Source organism: Bidens hawaiensis, unplaced genomic scaffold (assembly GCF_021521415.1).
Source record: "Bidens hawaiensis isolate Kalapana, Puna unplaced genomic scaffold, B.hawaiensis_p1.1 tig00015763_1, whole genome shotgun sequence".
Classification (NCBI taxonomy): domain Eukaryota; kingdom Viridiplantae; phylum Streptophyta; class Magnoliopsida; order Asterales; family Asteraceae; genus Bidens; species Bidens hawaiensis.
The window spans coordinates 113373-131389 of record NW_027492405.1 but is presented as its reverse complement, the minus strand read 5'-3'; the positions used below and the strand labels follow the sequence as shown (position 1 = coordinate 131389).

The window sequence follows — 18017 nt, the reverse complement described above, 5'->3', positions numbered from 1 at the left end:
TAAAGAATTATTTTTAATTAAAAATAAAAAAATATTTTCAAAATTCTGTTTTAGCCATTATTCTTATATTTCACTCGAAAAATATATAAAAAAAACCGCTGTAATGCACATACGTATTACTGTGCGATACCGTTGTATTACACATGTGTATAACTATGTATTTTTTAGTTTAATAGTGTTTTATTGCATATATTCAATATTTGTGTATTGTATACGTGTAGTAGTGTTGTATTATATGGGAAAAAAATAATAATAAAATAAAAGTGGATGTGGTGTACATGTGCGTTAATGTTGTATTACACATACGTACTAATGTGTATTCGATATGTGTATTAGTCTTATATTGCATATATACAATAGTGTGTATCAAATATGTGCAATAGTGTTGTATTCTATGCAATACAAACACTTTTGCATATATGCAATGCACACTATTACACATGCATACTATGCCGACGAGGTTACCGACAAGGTTTTTTTTTGAATCAATAACAACATATAAGAATAATGGAAAAAAAAACCTTAAAAAAAAAATTAAAAGTAGTTTTTTAGAAGTTTTTAGGAGTTTTTAAGTTTTCTCTTTAAGAGGAGTTTTCACTAGAACCCACCCATATATATATATATATATATATAGACACACACACTAGATATTAGATACCAACACCTCAACCTCTTTTTGAAAGAGTTATGTGGAAGTTAAAGATAGCACAAGGGAACGACCCATACTTATATACCACCAACAATTTTGTTGGTAGGCAAATTTGGGAATTTGATCCGGATGCCGGGACTCCAGATGAACGACAAGAAGTTGAAGATGCCCGTGAACGTTATAGAAACAACAGGAGAGAAGGCTTCCATCCATGCGGTGATTTGTTTATGCGGATGCAGGTTAGTTTGGATCATATGGAAATCGAAAGATTGATAGATATTTTATGATAAACAAGTGTTTGGCACTTTGGTACATTTAGTTTGACAAGTTTCTTAAACAAAAGTACTTTAAGTACACACTAAGGTGGCAAAAAAGAGAAAAAGAGCAGATAACAATCATAACATAAATGAGATAACTATGTTAGGTGATGTATTTTATTTGATATGCAGTTGATCAAGGAAAATGGAGTTGATTTATTGAGCATACCGCCGGTTGGATTAGAAGAGGGTGAGGAAGTGAATTATGAAATTGTGACGATGACGGTGAAAAAAGCAGTTAGATTAAACCGTGCGATTCAGGCTAAAGATGGTCATTGGCCAGCAGAAAATTCCGGCCCTATGTTTTTCACTCCTCCCCTAGTAAGTTCAATCTTTTGTAGTTAAGTAGCAAGAATATAAAAACCTGATTGGATTAAATATAGGTTTGGACCCAAGGTGGTATACGTTTGTGAAACCGTATGATATACGTGACAGCATATATGGACCCAAACAATTATATATAGGTTATTTTGTTCTTTAATATAGTATATGTGGTCAAATCGGGTTTCATGTATTTTTCTAGCTCATACTAGGTTTTAAAAAATAAAGTATAATTAAAGAAAGGGATAGAACTCAAGATTGAAGAATCAATGATTGAGTTTGATTAATGATAACCAAGAAGCAAAAAAATGGAATTAGAAGTCTAAAGGTAACTATTTTTATTTCTGTTCTAATCTATTACAGCCCATTAATCATCTATTTATACAAAAGTTTACTACTAGTACTAACAACTTGGCTAACTAACTTCTGTTAAATATGTTAGACTTCTCTCTGTATTTGACTGACTCTCTATTAGCACATATCCCATCGTCACCCTCCGTTGGGGCTGTAACCACCTTCCGGTCGTTGTTGTCACCAAAACTGTCGTTGCTACTTACTCATCCACAACCATCGTCACCACCTACAGTCACCATTGGGAACCACCACCTCCATCATCATCACTAGTAAGAATAAAAACAAAAATAGTAGATGAACCCCTAACCTAAAGTCGTTTCAACCTCTTACACAATGCCACAGGGCACAGGCGTACACATGTTTTCGCAGCTCATAGTAAATATGTATAATAATTAATAACATATGTGAATACCGGATAGGAGAGAATTTGGACGAGAGAAAGGGAGTTGATGACTTATAGTTATAGTAAGAGTGTAAACGAGTCAAATTCAAGTTTGGATCACGAGTAATTTTAAAAGTTCAAGATTGACTCATTTATTATCATTTATAGTATTTTTTTTAAATATATATATATAACTATATGTCTATAATTTAATTTTTTTCTTTAATATCATTTAGTGACATAATATAGAAACACTTTATACCTTAGTTATTTTTATAATCATTGTTCAAAGAAAAAGAAAGTTATTTTGTATAATATTACTAATGTAATAGCAAATAATGCTTTTGTTACGTCTATGAGCATAATAAAGCTCGAAATTATAAAACTCATGCTTGAACTTATTTATAACTTAACTTCAATTTAGACTTTTAAGTTCAAGCTATTTAAACTCGCAACGATTCAAGCCTTTAAGAAACTTATTTAATACAACTTGTGATTGGCCGTTTACACACTCGGGTAGTGTTTGATATGAAGTAATGATTGTCAGAATTGAATGAATCATTTCAAAGGAATAAAATAAAACAAGTTTGGTTGTCATCCATCAATGGAATGAATCATTCATAAGGAATGCAATTCCTTCCATATATAACATTTTTGATTACTAAGTAAAAGTTGTTTTTTCTTTCATTCCTTCAAGGAATGAAATGGAAAATGACCAACAATTATTATTATTATCATTGTGATTATTATTATTATTATTATATCATCATCATTATTATTTTATTATGGTATAACTTTTATTAAACTATAATAATTATATTATTATTATATCGTATTATGTTATTACCGTTCCATTAATTGATAAATATATTATGTGTGTATAGTTTACTTTTTAATAAAAAATAATAATAAAGTGATGACTGATTTCATTTATAGGTAATCAAACAAGACAATGAACTGGTAATAATTCATTTCATTCCCTTATTCATTCATTACCCCATGTCAAACAAATACTTAGATTCAAATGCGGAAGAGAGATGTGTGTTTTTTTGTTTTTTTTTTTCACAAGACCGGTTTTCCTCTTTAACTAAATTCGTCTTAATCAACAGATCAAAACTGGTTTGGGTTTTAACTAGTTTGCAAAGTGGAAAATCCTAACCTATTTGAACTAGTGTGGGTAAAAAACAGTTATTTATATAAAAAGAATATTAGTTTTTCTTTTGACTGAAAAAGCTAATAAATGTTGGATTTGACATTCCTCGAGCTACCTTTTGTAATTTAATGCAAAAATTTAAAGTTAATAATAAAGATTAAACATGTTAAGTTAATGCAAAAATTTAAAACTTAATTAATCTTGTCTTTATTTATTTTTGTAATTTTAAGAACCAAAAAGAAAAAAGGTACAACACATTCTATAATAAATGTTAATTTTTATTTGTTGCGGTCGTCTTCGTTGCTAAGCGTTTACTCCTCACGAGGTTGTTTTGTATTTTTGCTTTGTGAGTTATATATTGGTATGTGGGATCGACATTCCTTGAGCTACCTTTTGCTCATATGTTTCTGTATCTATACTATTTTTGCCTTCAAGTGTATAAACATACTGCATTCGTTCTGCCGCGCCAAAATAATCTTTCATCCAAATAATCTTTCACCCAAATTGATAGTTTCACTATAAACCGAGTGAGATTTGTTTTATTAGACTATAAAGCATAGAGGTGTTCAAAGTCAGATATCCGATTGGATAGTGAAGTGGTTATCCGAAATATCTGAAACAAATAATAATTATAAAAAAATCTAAATAACTACTTTTAAACGTATTTCAGATATCCGAGATATCCGAAAAATTGTCCGAAGTATCCAAAAATTTTCCCGAAGTATCCAAAATATTATCAGAGATATCCGAAAATTATGCGAAATATTATCAGAAATATCCAAAAATTATCCAAAATTTCCTAAATAACTAAAAATTATCCAAAAGTTATAAATAATATAAATTATTAAATAATTAAAAAATATTTCGATAGCTCGAATGTCGAACTATCTGAAAATTTTTAAAATAACCACCTGAATCCGAATTTGATTTCGGATATCTGAATTTTCGGATAATTCGGATTCGATTTTTTTTAACACCCATACTATGGGCATCACATAACCGCTCAAGGTGATGAGGTGGAGGACGGCATATATAGCGGGACATCCTCCCCCCCCCCCCCCGGCTCAAGGTGATGAGGCGGAGGACGGCATATATGGCGGGACATCCTCCTCCCCCCCCCCCCCCCCCCCCGGTGAAGAGTGTAGACACCCATGCAGCTCCCCTCTGCCTGTTTAAATAGAATTTTTTTTTAATCGATTCATTTTACAATAGCTAAAAACATTAAAGAAAACAAAACTTTAAGTCATTATAAATACCACTCTCCTTTATACACATTCTACAAATAATTTACACTTATTTCACACACATTTGTCTATACAAACACAAGAGCATGAACCCATGCCCAAATCGAGTAGTGAGAGTAGGGCGTGAGCGTGGAACTAAAAAGAAAAGGTAGCGTTGACAAAGGCATGGGTTCATGTTTACGTATACTTGGACAACAGAAACCAACAAAGAGTAGCTGGTTTTCGGAAACGGAGTTTTTGAATATTTTGTGCAATTAAAGTGGAGCAAAAGACATATTGTCCACCAAGTGCATTCGAAATGGAGGAACATGTTGACAGAAATTAGAATTACCAAATACCAATCGTAGTGAGGGGGATATGCTAAATTGAAGGTTGAAATCGCAATGGGTTGGAATTAGCAACTTTCACTATTTTTTGAATGTTTGGGTAGCTTTTTAAAAATTTAAACTTAAATTTGAATTATGTAATTTTTCTAGTTATTAATGTGTGTTTTAATTATTTTTAGTTTATAATTTTATCTTTAAAAATCATAGAATTATTTTTATTTGAAGGAATAGGGGAAGAGAGGAGGGGGGGGGGGGGGGGTTTCCTATACGTGTTTTTTAAACCGGTTCCTAGAGGGGAAAAAACAGGTTCCTACAAGAGGAGGAAGAGGGGGGGGGGGGTTGATGTATAAACCGGTTCCTAGACGTGTTTTTTAAACCGGTTTAAATGTGCATAACTCTTGTAAGGGATGAACCAAACCAAACCAAACCAAACCAAACCAAACTGAATAGTGGGCAGGTCAAGACCAAAATTCCAGGCCCATGAGGGATTACTACTATCTACACTATGTTTTATTCAAGATATGAGTCCATGATCATCAGCATTAGTTGTTGTATAACTTGCGTACCTGGGTGATGAATTCAAATCAATGATGCAAACCCGTAATCTTGATTTCCATCTTGGTTTCATGAACAGTTGCCTGGATTAATCTCTGAATCATGAATCATTTTCAGATAAACCTATTTGCGGGTTACATGCAATGATTTATTGGATAAGACAGAGATATTTGTTGATGGAATTGAAGTTTGATTGTTCTTGATGAAGATCCAGAGAGAACCAGTAACCGTTGTCCTCTCTTCTTTATATTCGATTGAGATAAAAAATATGGCTATGAAAATCATCGGTTTATTAAAATTAATTCATGAGCCCAAGTAATAATCCATTACAAGCCCATTTAACTTTACATTTAAGTCCAAGTAAATAATTACTTAAGCCCAAATAACATTAGTATTAAATTGAGCCCGCACTCCCGCGTCACCTAACTCGTTTAACCTCTAATGTTATTTCTTCAATCGACAAGTTAATCCAATAGCACTAAAATAACCAACAATCCTCCCCCATTTTAGCGATATCCATGATTAACTTAACTGTCATCACAGAAATGCAAACGTATGCATAAATGAAAATGTCATACGGATTGAATTTTCATCTTAGTAAATTACACGATCCAAATATTCATATATCGGGGTGTCCTATGGATTGAAACCTTGCTATTCATTTGAATACTTGAAGGTAAAATCCACATACGTTTATAAATCCAAATTCCACTTGACACAATATTTTACTAGCCTGCGTCCTAATCCTTCAAAGAATATATCAAAGCTCAAGTCCAAAGCTTCTTGAAGCGACTAAACTTCATATTCTTATAGGTAGTTCATTATTCTCGCATCCACATTGCAATTTATCAATGAACTATTAAGATGCTATACTTCAACTTACTTTATCTCGCGGTCCGAACACAAACTTTGGGATGTTTATGATATTGTGTTCCAATATCTATATGACAAGCATTCCGCATTGAATTCAGCATCTAACGTTCTATTTGATGGGAATTGGGTGTCTTGACATATGATATTAACGTTGGACTTTAAACCCATCCCCATGACTGATATGTTCACGAGATCTCTTCCTAACTCTTTAGTTAGATCATCAGCCAAATTATACTTATATATTACAAACTCAACTGATATCACACCTTGCATGATTTCATACGTATAATATATAACCGTCTATACTTTTCATTATACATCTGACTATAACCCATAGTCAGCACTATCCCACCTGATAGATTTTGGTGATATCGGTTTGACTACAATGAAATTTCATAATAACAGTTTCTTAGCCATTCAACCACTTTTATCAGTTGTTGCAAATGCTAGAAGCTCGCATTCCATTGTCAAATGATGCAAATTCATTCCTTAATTACCCAAGAAACGAGACCTCTGTCACACCCCAAAACTGGCCCTAGGAGGGTGACCAACAGTTGGTACATGTTTTGTAAATATATCAGAGTTTTGGGTAAATTTTAGCGGAAGACTTAAAGGTTAATATAATATTAATTTACATTGGAAAATTTACTTGGGAATTAAATACCCAAGTTGATGTTTACAAAATATTGTTTTTATTTTACAAGGATTAAATTAATCAAAACTAAGCCATCTAGCATGCGAGCTTCTATCTCCTCGACGACTCTAATCCTTGCATACATTATCAATACTTAGTTACCTGCAAGTGGGAATAAAATACGTCAGCTATGTGCTGGTGAATCGTTATGACTCTAAAAGCATTTAAATAACAATCATAATACAAATATAGTTTTCTTGACAAGCTTAGCAGATATACTACTATACCCGGTATTTGTGACACTGCCTTACACACACACAAGTCTCCGATCCACGTAGCCCATTCCGGAGAACTTAAATATGACCGTTAGCCCGCGGCCACGTAGATTTTGACTTTATAGACTTAACAGTTATGTTTGGATCCAGACACATGTGTATTCGGTCTGAGTTGTTTTATTCTCTAATTTGTATTACAACGTTTTAGAGATCACGTAATCTCATGTAAACGTTTGACTGACTCTATAGGACAAACAGCCCGTCTATCTTATAGAGTATAAATATGTTTGACTGTTTGTAAAGGTTTAACGTATTCACCTGTACTGTCGGTGTGATTGAATGATAAACCTTCTTGATTGTGAATGATTGTTAACCTATAACAAATAGGTTTGAATGATCACCTTGATGGTGTTTCTTGATTAGACTGCAGACCTTAAGTTTGGTTTTTAACCTTGATTAAGTTTTTGAATGTTTGAAATCATATTTATGTTTGGGTGACATTTGATATAGCATGCTTTGGCCTAATAGAGTCTATCACATTAGCAAACTTCTCCAGGTAAGTAAATGGGTCCCGCGGTTGATTGGGATGTGTACGAATTACTTACCTTACGCAAGAAGAGTCTACTAATGATATCCCCCTTCCAATTACTACATATCCGCAAAATATAATTTTGTATAGCATTACCCTTATAGAAGTAATGTTTATTGAAAACTGTTTGTGAATGCTTTGAAAATATTTTCAAGGTTAAAGGCCATAGCCTTGGCTGAGTCTAAGCTATCTCTAATATGATTGAAATAACTTAAACTTATATCCTACCTTAGTAAATGCTCGGGATACAAATACTAAGGCAGAGTGATTGTTAGATTGACGGAACTTTGCTTATAATCTCGCTTTTCTTGATAAACGGATCGTCAGAACTCCAATTCTCGCACATTTCTCGAGAAATCAGGACCTCAGAACTTCACGGCAACCGGGAACGCTCTCCAATGTTAAGTGTGTGAAAGTGAAGGTGAATGTGGGATGAATGAGCTTCAAACCCGTAGTTCCCCTTTTATAGGCAAAGTTTTGGACACCATCACATAGCGCGATAGGCCTCCCATTAGGCCATCGCGTAGCGGGATGCCACAATTGATGAGATGCGGCACGTGTTGACACGTGATTGGACACGCGTATCCGGTTACTTAACATGGTCATCGCGTAGCACGATGCCCACCTGATATTGGACCATCGCGTAGCACGACGCCCCTTTTTCTGATTTCTGGGGACCTGCATCGCCTAATGCAATGAATGATACTGTCTACCCATCGCGTAGCGCGATGGGTCTAGAAAATCAAAATTTTCATTTTACACCCCTTAAGTTCCAATGTTGTCATTTTAACCCAAACTTGAATAGGGTATTCCCGAGATGTTACACCCTCCCCATAAGAGAGAATACACATCCACTTAGTTATAGAACTTGCAACATAATACAATTCTAAAACTGAAGGAAAACCTGAATAACACAAACCATAGTTCATGTTTTCTTTCAGGTACTTAAGCAGTCTGTTTACTGCTTGTCAGTATTGAGCACGACTAATTACTAGCATATCTGCTCAACTTACCCACAACATAAACTATGTCAGTTATTGTGCTAATTATAACACACATTAAGCATCCATAAGCATGGCAATTGGATCTATGGGACTACTTAAAAGAGAACAATTGAAATAATTAAATTTCTTCAATACTATGTAATGAAACCGTGTCATAGTTCTACTGTTACTCCCTTTTATTATTATACCCATGATAATATAAACCTCCCCCGGATCCTTTATATAAAAACTAGAAAATAATAATTTTTTTGTCTTATTAATCACTCAAATCCGAGTAAGATAACAAGGAATTGACCATTTCCTTTAAGATCTATTTTTCTTTCATTATAAAATAAAACACATGAACCAACCTAGCATGTCACAATATGAACACACAATCTTCCCAGAATCCAACTAAGGTTCCATGTCGAGATAAAATAAATTCATCTGCATCTGTTTAAAACAAAAAATTTGTCACACCCCGACCAAAGGCGGCGGAACATGCCGAGGTGTAACGATTGTTCATAAGCACATGACACTAATTAAAGTGACAGTATTTAATAAACTCATTTCATTTCACAACATCGAAAATGTCACATAACAATTATCCATAAAATAACCATAAACAAGATATCACAAAATATGGCAAATTTGATATTGTTCATTTTTACTAATATCCTAAGGTCTTTGATGTCGTTTTCTTCACAATCATAAATCAACCAAGATGCAAACCTGCAACATTTCATAAAATAAAGTTTGTCAACACAAAAGTTGGTGAGCAATTCATAAGTTTAATCATATTAGTATATAATAAAGATAGCCACAAAACTTGCATACGAAACGATAAATAAAAGTGGTAATTTAAATAAATAGATATTTCTAAACACATTAGCGACACCTAGCTATAAGGGGATGCCAAATAGTCTAGGATTTTATAGTTATCGTTAATTGCATTACGTTAACGACACCTTGCTATAAGGGGATGCCAAATAGTCTAGGATTTTATAGTTCCACCAACCAAAAGCGATAAACACATAGGCATATAAGCATAGAACACCAAATCGAGCAATTATTTAGGTAAAGTATACAACTACGTTTGTGATTTAAGATTCAAATATAAAGCATTTTGTTGAATAAGTATGAAATGTCACCCCCAAAATAAAAGATGGAAAATGGGGTATGAAGTACTCACCTTCAAGTAGTAAACTTGAAAGATGATAATTTGGAGATTTGTCGGAACGACGAGTTTAACGCACAATGCCTAAAAAGAAAAGAAGTCTTGAATTTAGAAAGGTTGTCTTGAAGGTCTTTAAACAAAATAAATGTTAAGAAATATAAATAATTAAAGTTCAAGGTTTAAAATGTAACTATTTAAGAATTTATAATAATAACCCTTTAAAAATGTAAGTTTGCTCGAAACCGGGTTAAAGTATCTAACCTTAATATTTACTCAACCTATGTTAAGTAATAAGGTGGGTAAAATGCAAGAATGCAAATCCCTTTGGAATAAAGATACTAAAACGGTTTTTTTTTATCGAGTGTTCAGGTTGTTGGTTCGGGTCTTGATAATTGGTCAAACCCAAAGTCAACTTTCCAAAATATTGAATGTTATGAGATAACTCAATAAAATTTAATAAGACTTAACCAAGTATGTAGTTCCATTTTTTTAGAACTAACAACGCACGTTAAGCGAATGTTCGGTTTTGTCGGTCCAAACTTTGTTATGAGATCAAGTTGGATCCAACATTTCCAAGTACTTAAGAAAATATTTAAAAATCAATTTATAACTATTTTTAAAGAAATATACAAGTCTTGATGGCTAAAAAAACACACTTGTGTGTTTTAAGCGAGTAAAGAATCGGTTTGGTTCGGTTTCCATCTCACAACAAGTTCATAGATGGTTTCCACATGTCCAAACACTAAAGAACTTGTATAATAATGTACAAATAAAAAAAATACTTTAAGTTTTACAACCAAAAGTTAACAATAAAGTCTTTAAACAAAAGTTCGGTTTTCGGTTCGGATCGTGTTTCGGGTTAAGACCAAGGTAAGATTCTACAAACCCATAACCATAGAATTTGTAAAAATGATTTTAGAAACTTAGATCTAACAATAAGTATGTTTAAACAATTATTTAACAAAACTAGTAACAAAGTTCGGTTTACGGTTTAGAGCTATTTACGGTTAAACCGAAGCATAGACTCTTAAAAACCCATAACCATGGAACTTGTAAACATGACCAACAAACTAAAATAAGCAAGATTAATATGTATGAACAAGTTATATAGATGTATATATATCAAGGACACGAAGTCTTCCATGAAGCCTTGCCTTATGAGGTCCGAAACCTCACCGACCGGAATCGGAGAAGTAACTACCAAAGGTAAACAAGGGGTGTATATTATATATATGTTGCACAACCATAAACAAGTATTAATAAGGCTACATAAACTAATTAAGATGAAAGACTAAAAACCTTCAAGAACACTTAAGAAGATAACTTTAAATCTTTGATGTTTGAGGGAGTTTTTTTTTTTTGGAGTTGTAGCAAGGGAAAATGAAGAGGAAATGTGGTGTATATATAGGGTAATGTTGGTGGTCAAATATGGGTGTGAGACACAAGAGTTTTCATGCAAAATGGATCAAGACAAAAACACAAAAACAACACAAAAATAATAATAATAAAAATAATAAATAAATAAATAAAAATAAAAATAAAGGTAGGATGTTTTCAAGACCTAACAAGTGTGAAACAATATTGTAACATAAATTCATCATTTTGATTATAACATAAGCTTCGGTTTACAAATCGGATCGGTTTACATAATAAACAAATACAAAAACGAATACAAACAAGACTCGAAATTGACGAATGTCACAAAATTATTTAGAATAAACCCATAAAAGAGGTTCTTTTAATCCCTAAAGCGTACAACACATAATCCAAAACAAATGTTTTTCACAAGTAAATACAAGTCTTCTACCGGTTCAAATTCTTCAAACCATTTCAGATCCTTGCATATATGCCTCGTATCAACCAGAGTCTACCTATCATGCAAGCATATCATCTTGTACATAATAGGAATAAGAAATAAACCACAAATAATTCTTCACCGAATTATTTTTAAAACAATTAGACATTTCGAGTCCAATAACAAACCCGAAAATCGAGTTTCATTTATTTCACACCCCAAAGGGTTTTCCAACTTGTATACTTCTAGTTTTTGATTATTACCCTGCTGTGGGCCATCAACGCCATGTGTGTACTGTCTGGACAAATATTTTAATAATATATATTTTTTATTTCATTCAAATTATAAAACAAATTTTGTTTTTTTGAATCAAATCCATTTATGTGTTTTACAAAATTTAACATGTCCCGAATGACATATTGAATCAACAAAACTTAAAGGTTTTGTCAAATTTAAAGTATTTAGTAAACGTACCTTGTAAAGCATTCAGGTCTTATGGCCCATTTAGACCAATCACATTAGACTTGTTTTCATTTGTCATCTTTGCTGAAAAATCTTTATTGAAACTTATTTTGGAAGCAATTCCAAAATAGCATGTGATCACTTTTCAATCACACACATATATATATATATATATATATATATATATATAGGGGATGGATCTTTTGAGAACCATGTTGAGTTGTAAGAACTTAAGAACTCCATTCTAGGCCACACATTTAATTAGATGGATTGGAATATGTGGTTAAGATTAAATCTGACAAAAAAGTCAAAGTAGGAGAGAGAATAAAGATGTAAGTGGTTACACTAACTTTTACGTCCGTTACACATGTGTAAAAAGTCGACTCGGTGCGTAAAAAATTCTGTAATTTTTTTACGTGTATGTAACTTACATATATTACGCATGTGTAAAAAAAATTCGAAAAAAAATCGTTACACTAAGTTCTTTCGAGTTCTTAAAACTCAAAGGGGTTCTCATTTGAAATCTCCCATATATATATATATATACACACACATACTTTCAAATACAAAACGTCACTAATCTTGTGATGATCATAATTACTTTTGTTAACTATACTGAAGCATAAATTCAAGAATCTCTCTCACACACACATATTTTAGTATGGGGCAAAGATAATTTCGTATCCAATCCAAAAAAAAAAACAATTTTCTTTTATGTGAACTAAAAACAATTGAAAAGAAGATACGCCACATTAACTGTTTCCCCCCATTTTGTGTAGTAAGCCATCACAGATCAAAATTGATTTTCCAAAATGTGAGGGCGCATGAGTATTATAAATATAAATATATTTGCCTTTCAAATTCATTGAATAAAATGAATCAACATGATGTGTACCCAAATACGTCAAAGAATAGGATAAGTTTATCTTATCTTAACATAAAATCACATGAAAACAATTTACCAATTTCAGAGGTTAAATAAGATTATCCAAATTGCAGGAATCACATAGCAATCCGGAATGCATAACAATTTTGCAAGTTTGGGTCACTAATTCCTTATATAATTCCAAATGAAATTAATGCATAAAAGGAAATAACTTATCTGTAATTTGAGGATCACAGACAAGAAGACCATTTTCCTTTCTTTCAGCGATCATTTGTTTCATGTATTGCAATTCGCAAGAAAGAAACCAAAAGTTGATGCAAACATCCATTTATAGAATATATTGTTGTGCTCTTAGAATCAAGGGAGTGTGGCTTGTTGAATTCAAATAATCATCCATCAAATTTTCATTGTAACTTCTAAAAACATTTTTCTTTTTCAATAACCTTTTCTATGCATGATAATAACCTTTTCAAACAATAAAAATGCTCCAAATGTTTTGATCGATCTTTTCTTGAACATATCCATTCTTGATCGATTTCTCAAAACAATTTCATAAACAAATTAAGGTTAACCGTCAAAACCTAGTTTTTGTAAAATCCTTTTCGAAGCACATCCCCAGGTAATAATTTGCTATAATCAATTATAAAACAGTGAACAACAAATAGAATGAAAATTATGATAGTCATATAATTTAAATAATATGAATGATGAGTTTCAATTCTCAAATACAAACAAAATTAATTTGTTTGATTTATATATTCGATAAGTCAATTTGTTGTTTGATTAATAGTATATATGCAATCCATTTAATTCGACCACTTTCACACACACACACGTATGTATATATATATATATCCTAATTTAAAATCACTATATGCAACATTAGGATTTCTACCAGTCGAACCACATGCCATATTACCATAATCGAATTGTTCATTAATAATCAAACCCTAATAGGTTTATCTTTGTTGTATAACTTGTGTACTTGGATGATGAATTCAAATCAATGATGCAAACTTGTAATCTTGATTTCAATCTTGGTTTCTTGAACAATTGCCCGGATTAATCTCTGAATCGTGAATCACTTTCAGATAAACCTATTTGCGGGTTACACGCAATGATTTATCGGATAAGAGAGAGATTTTTGTTGATGGAATTGGATTTTGATTGTTTTTGATGAAGATCCGAACCAGTAACCGTCGTCCTCTCTTCTGTATATTCGATTGAGATAAAAAATATGGCTATGAAAATCTTAGGTTTATTAAAACCAATTCATGAGCCCAAGTAATAATCCATTACAAGCCCATTTAACTTTACATTTAAGTCCAAGTAAATAATTACTTAAGCCCAAATAACATTAGTATTAAATTGAGCTCGCACTCTCGCGTCACCTAACTCGTTTAATCTCTAATGTTATTTCTTCAATCAACAAATTAATCCAATAGCACTAAAATAACCAACATTAGTAACGTGACTTCTTAACACTATCTAAAAGAAAGGAACTTAAATAATCTCAATAGCTAATTATTTTTTTGCCTTAAATAGTTAGCAAATTAGAAGGTAGGATCAATTTTTCAAAAACTACATAACGGTGTTTAAAACCATAAAAACCAAGCACTACCCAATTTCAAGTAACTTGGCCAGTTTGAAATTTTACCGCTAAATCGGCCTACCCGCCCAACCCATTTTGGCCCAGAATACTCATCAAAGCTAACCGAACCAAGACGGTGAATACACGTACACAGCTAATCATCCCATGATGTGAAGGGTTATAGAACATAGATTTGAGGTAAATTCACATCCAAGGTATTAAATTTGCAGCTTATTGCAATGTATATCAGTGGAGCTATCAACACACATTTGACCAAACATCATAAGACCGAAATGATACGCTATATCTACAACCATCAAGTAAGAGTCATCTCCCTAGACAAATACAAGTTAAAACATTTTACTTAATACTCAAACAAATATCTTAAACCTTTTTTTGTTAAATTTCATTATTGCCAGAATGATGATGGAGGGTGGGGATTTTATATCGAAGGACATAGCACCATGTTCGGGTCTGCATTAAGCTACATAGCCCTAAGGTTGCTAGGAGAAGGACCAAATGATGGAAATGGAGAGGTGGACCGAGGCAGGAAGTGGATACTTGACCATGGTGGTGCAGCCACAATTCCCTCTTGGGGCAAAACTTATCTCTCAGTAAACATTTTATAAATTTTTTTTTATCACAGTAAGCGGTACGAGTCTTTAAACTAATTTTACTACCTTTGTGTGCAGGTGCTTGGTGTATATGAATGGGATGGGTGCAATCCACTTCCACCAGAATTTTGGCTATTCCCTGAAGCTTTACCATATCATCCAGGTACATAAATCACAGTATTCGTTTATTTATAATCTGAAAAATACACATACATAAGTGGGTGTACGATAAAATTTATCTATAACATCTTGAATATCAAATGAATGTTTGATCTCACTATTTTCCTTGCCTGTGACATAGCAAAAATGTGGTGCTGTTGCCGGACCACTTATATGCCTATGTCATACTTATACGGGAGAAAAATTCATGGTCCGATCACTGATCTTGTTTTGCAACTGCGCCAAGAAATCCATCATATCCCGTATCATGAGATAAATTGGAATAAGCAGCGCCATAGCTGTTGCAAGGTTGTTAATTAGAATCACATACGTTTTAATCGTATATATAAATGGTTTTTACATTTTATTATAAAACTCCAGTAGTTGTGAGAAAATTAATAAACTTCATGCAAAAATATGTGTGCTTTTAACTTCGTGCAGGAAGATCTCTTTTATCCTCATTCAAAATTCCAAGATTTGTTATGGGATAGTCTTTATTACTTGAGTGAGCCAATCCTTAAGTATTGGCCGTTTACCAAGCTAAGAAAAAGAGCACTTAAAAGAGCAGCTGAGCTAATGAGATATAGTGCCCAACAGAGTAGTTATATTACCACTTCAGCCGCAGAAAAGGTACTAAAAGATGATCCATTTTGACTTTCGACCCATTAACCTACTGGCTTGACCCGTTTATGTTGCCACCCACCCACCTCGGCAAACTTGTTTTTGTTGTTTATTTCAGTGCTTGCAAATGATGTGTTGGTGGGCTGAAAACCCAAATGGGAACGAATTCAAGCACCACCTTGCTAGAGTGCCTGATTATTTATGGCTAGCAGAAGATGGGATGAAAATGCAGGGTCTGGGGAGTCAACTATGGGATTGCGCATTTGCAACTCAAGCGATAATAGCAAGTAATATGATTGAAGAATATGGTGACTCATTAAAGAAAGCACATTACTATATCAAAGAATCTCAAATCAAACAAAATCCTTCTGGAGACTTTAGTAAAATGTGTCGGCATTTTACTAAAGGCGCTTGGACTTTCTGTGATCAAGATCAAGGTTGGGCTGTCTCGGATTGCACAGCTGAAGCGTTAAAGGTGATAATATAACAATAACCACAATCTTAATGGTTTTTTTCTTTAAATAATGAGAAATTATCGTTTCTTATCATTTAGTAACTATTCTCCTGCAGTGTCTTCTATTACTATCGAAAATGCCAGTGAAAATTTCAGGAGAAAAAGCAAATAATGAGCGGTTATACGAGGCTGTTAATGTCCTTCTTTACTTGCAGAGTCCTATAACCGGAGGGTTTGGTGTTTGGGAGCCACCTGCCTCTCAATCATATTTACAGGTATATAAAATATTAGCCGTCTGAGAAATATTATTTTTCTTTTGGTATTTCTTTAGGGATCAAAAGTTGCTTTTATCTCTTATGGCTTTTTTTTTCTGCAGATGTTAAATCCTTCAGAAATTTTTGCAGACATTGTTGTTGAGAAAGAGTAAGTCAGTAATGAAACTTTTTCTCCTGTCAATTAGATGCTAATATTTTCTATTTTTGGGTGATTTAATTAGGCATGTTGAGTGCACAGCATCAGTTATCCAAGCCCTTGTAGTCTTCAACGACTTACATCCAAATCACCGGGAAGAAGAAATACAAGTTTCAGTGGCAAAAGCAGTTTGTTTTTTGGAGGGAAAACAATTGCACGATGGTTCATGGTAAGCTAACTAATTGCCTCTATGAGAAAAATAGAATACACAAATAATATTCTAAAGTACATGAAATTGACAGGTATGGTTATTGGGGAATATGCTTTCTCTATGGCACATATTTCGCATTAGCAGGCTTAATTTCTGCTGGAAAGACATATAACAGCAGTAACGCAGTTCGTAAAGCAGTTGAGTTTTTACTTTCAAAACAAAATGCAGAAGGTGGATGGGGAGAGGGTTACAAGTCTTGTCCTAGTGAGGTATATACACCGTTGGCTGCAAATTGAACGAACCTAGTTCAAACATCATGGGCTATGCTTGGGCTCATGTTAGGTGGACAGTTTCGTTTTTCACCAGGTAGTCATCATTGATTTTTGAGGGCTACACACATTTATAAACATTCTTTCATTCTTATACTAGGCCGAAAGAGATCCAACACCCTTGCATAAAGCAGCAAAAATATTAGTCAACGCACAGATGGATGACGGAGATTTTCCTCAACAGGTAACAAAAATCAAAGCCCTTGCCTTTTTCCCAATCATGGGCACAACTTCTTCCACCATCTAACTTTCAGCCAAACATTTCTATTTACATCTTGCAGGAGAATACTGGAGTTTTCATGAAGAATTGTATGTCACACTATGCAGAATACAGGAACATCTTCCCGCTTTGGGCATTTGGGGAGTATCGCAAACGAGTTTGGGGCCAAACTAATAGACTCAAGTAATCCAAATATAGAAAATGTGTGCAGATAATAAGCCGCTAGTCATGCATATTAAACTCTGGTGTCTGTGTGTTGTTTTCTCTTTTATGCTAGTGTAAGGGTTGTACTGTTTGTTACATAAATTGACTAAAATACATGACGATTCACCAGCTTAAATAGCTATCTGTTTCTCATCCCAACAATAGCATCAATAACAAATGCCAACAGTATCACTAGCTTAATATTCCTTATAAGAACAGGTGTGGAAT

At 33.2% G+C, this 18017-nt stretch overlaps 1 pseudogene; it reads left to right on the top strand.

Moving 5' to 3' along the window:
• Positions 1–657: 657 nt before the first annotated feature.
• Positions 658–17780, top strand: LOC143549688 (dammarenediol II synthase-like; annotated as a pseudogene).
• The last annotated feature ends 237 nt before the right edge of the window (positions 17781–18017 follow it).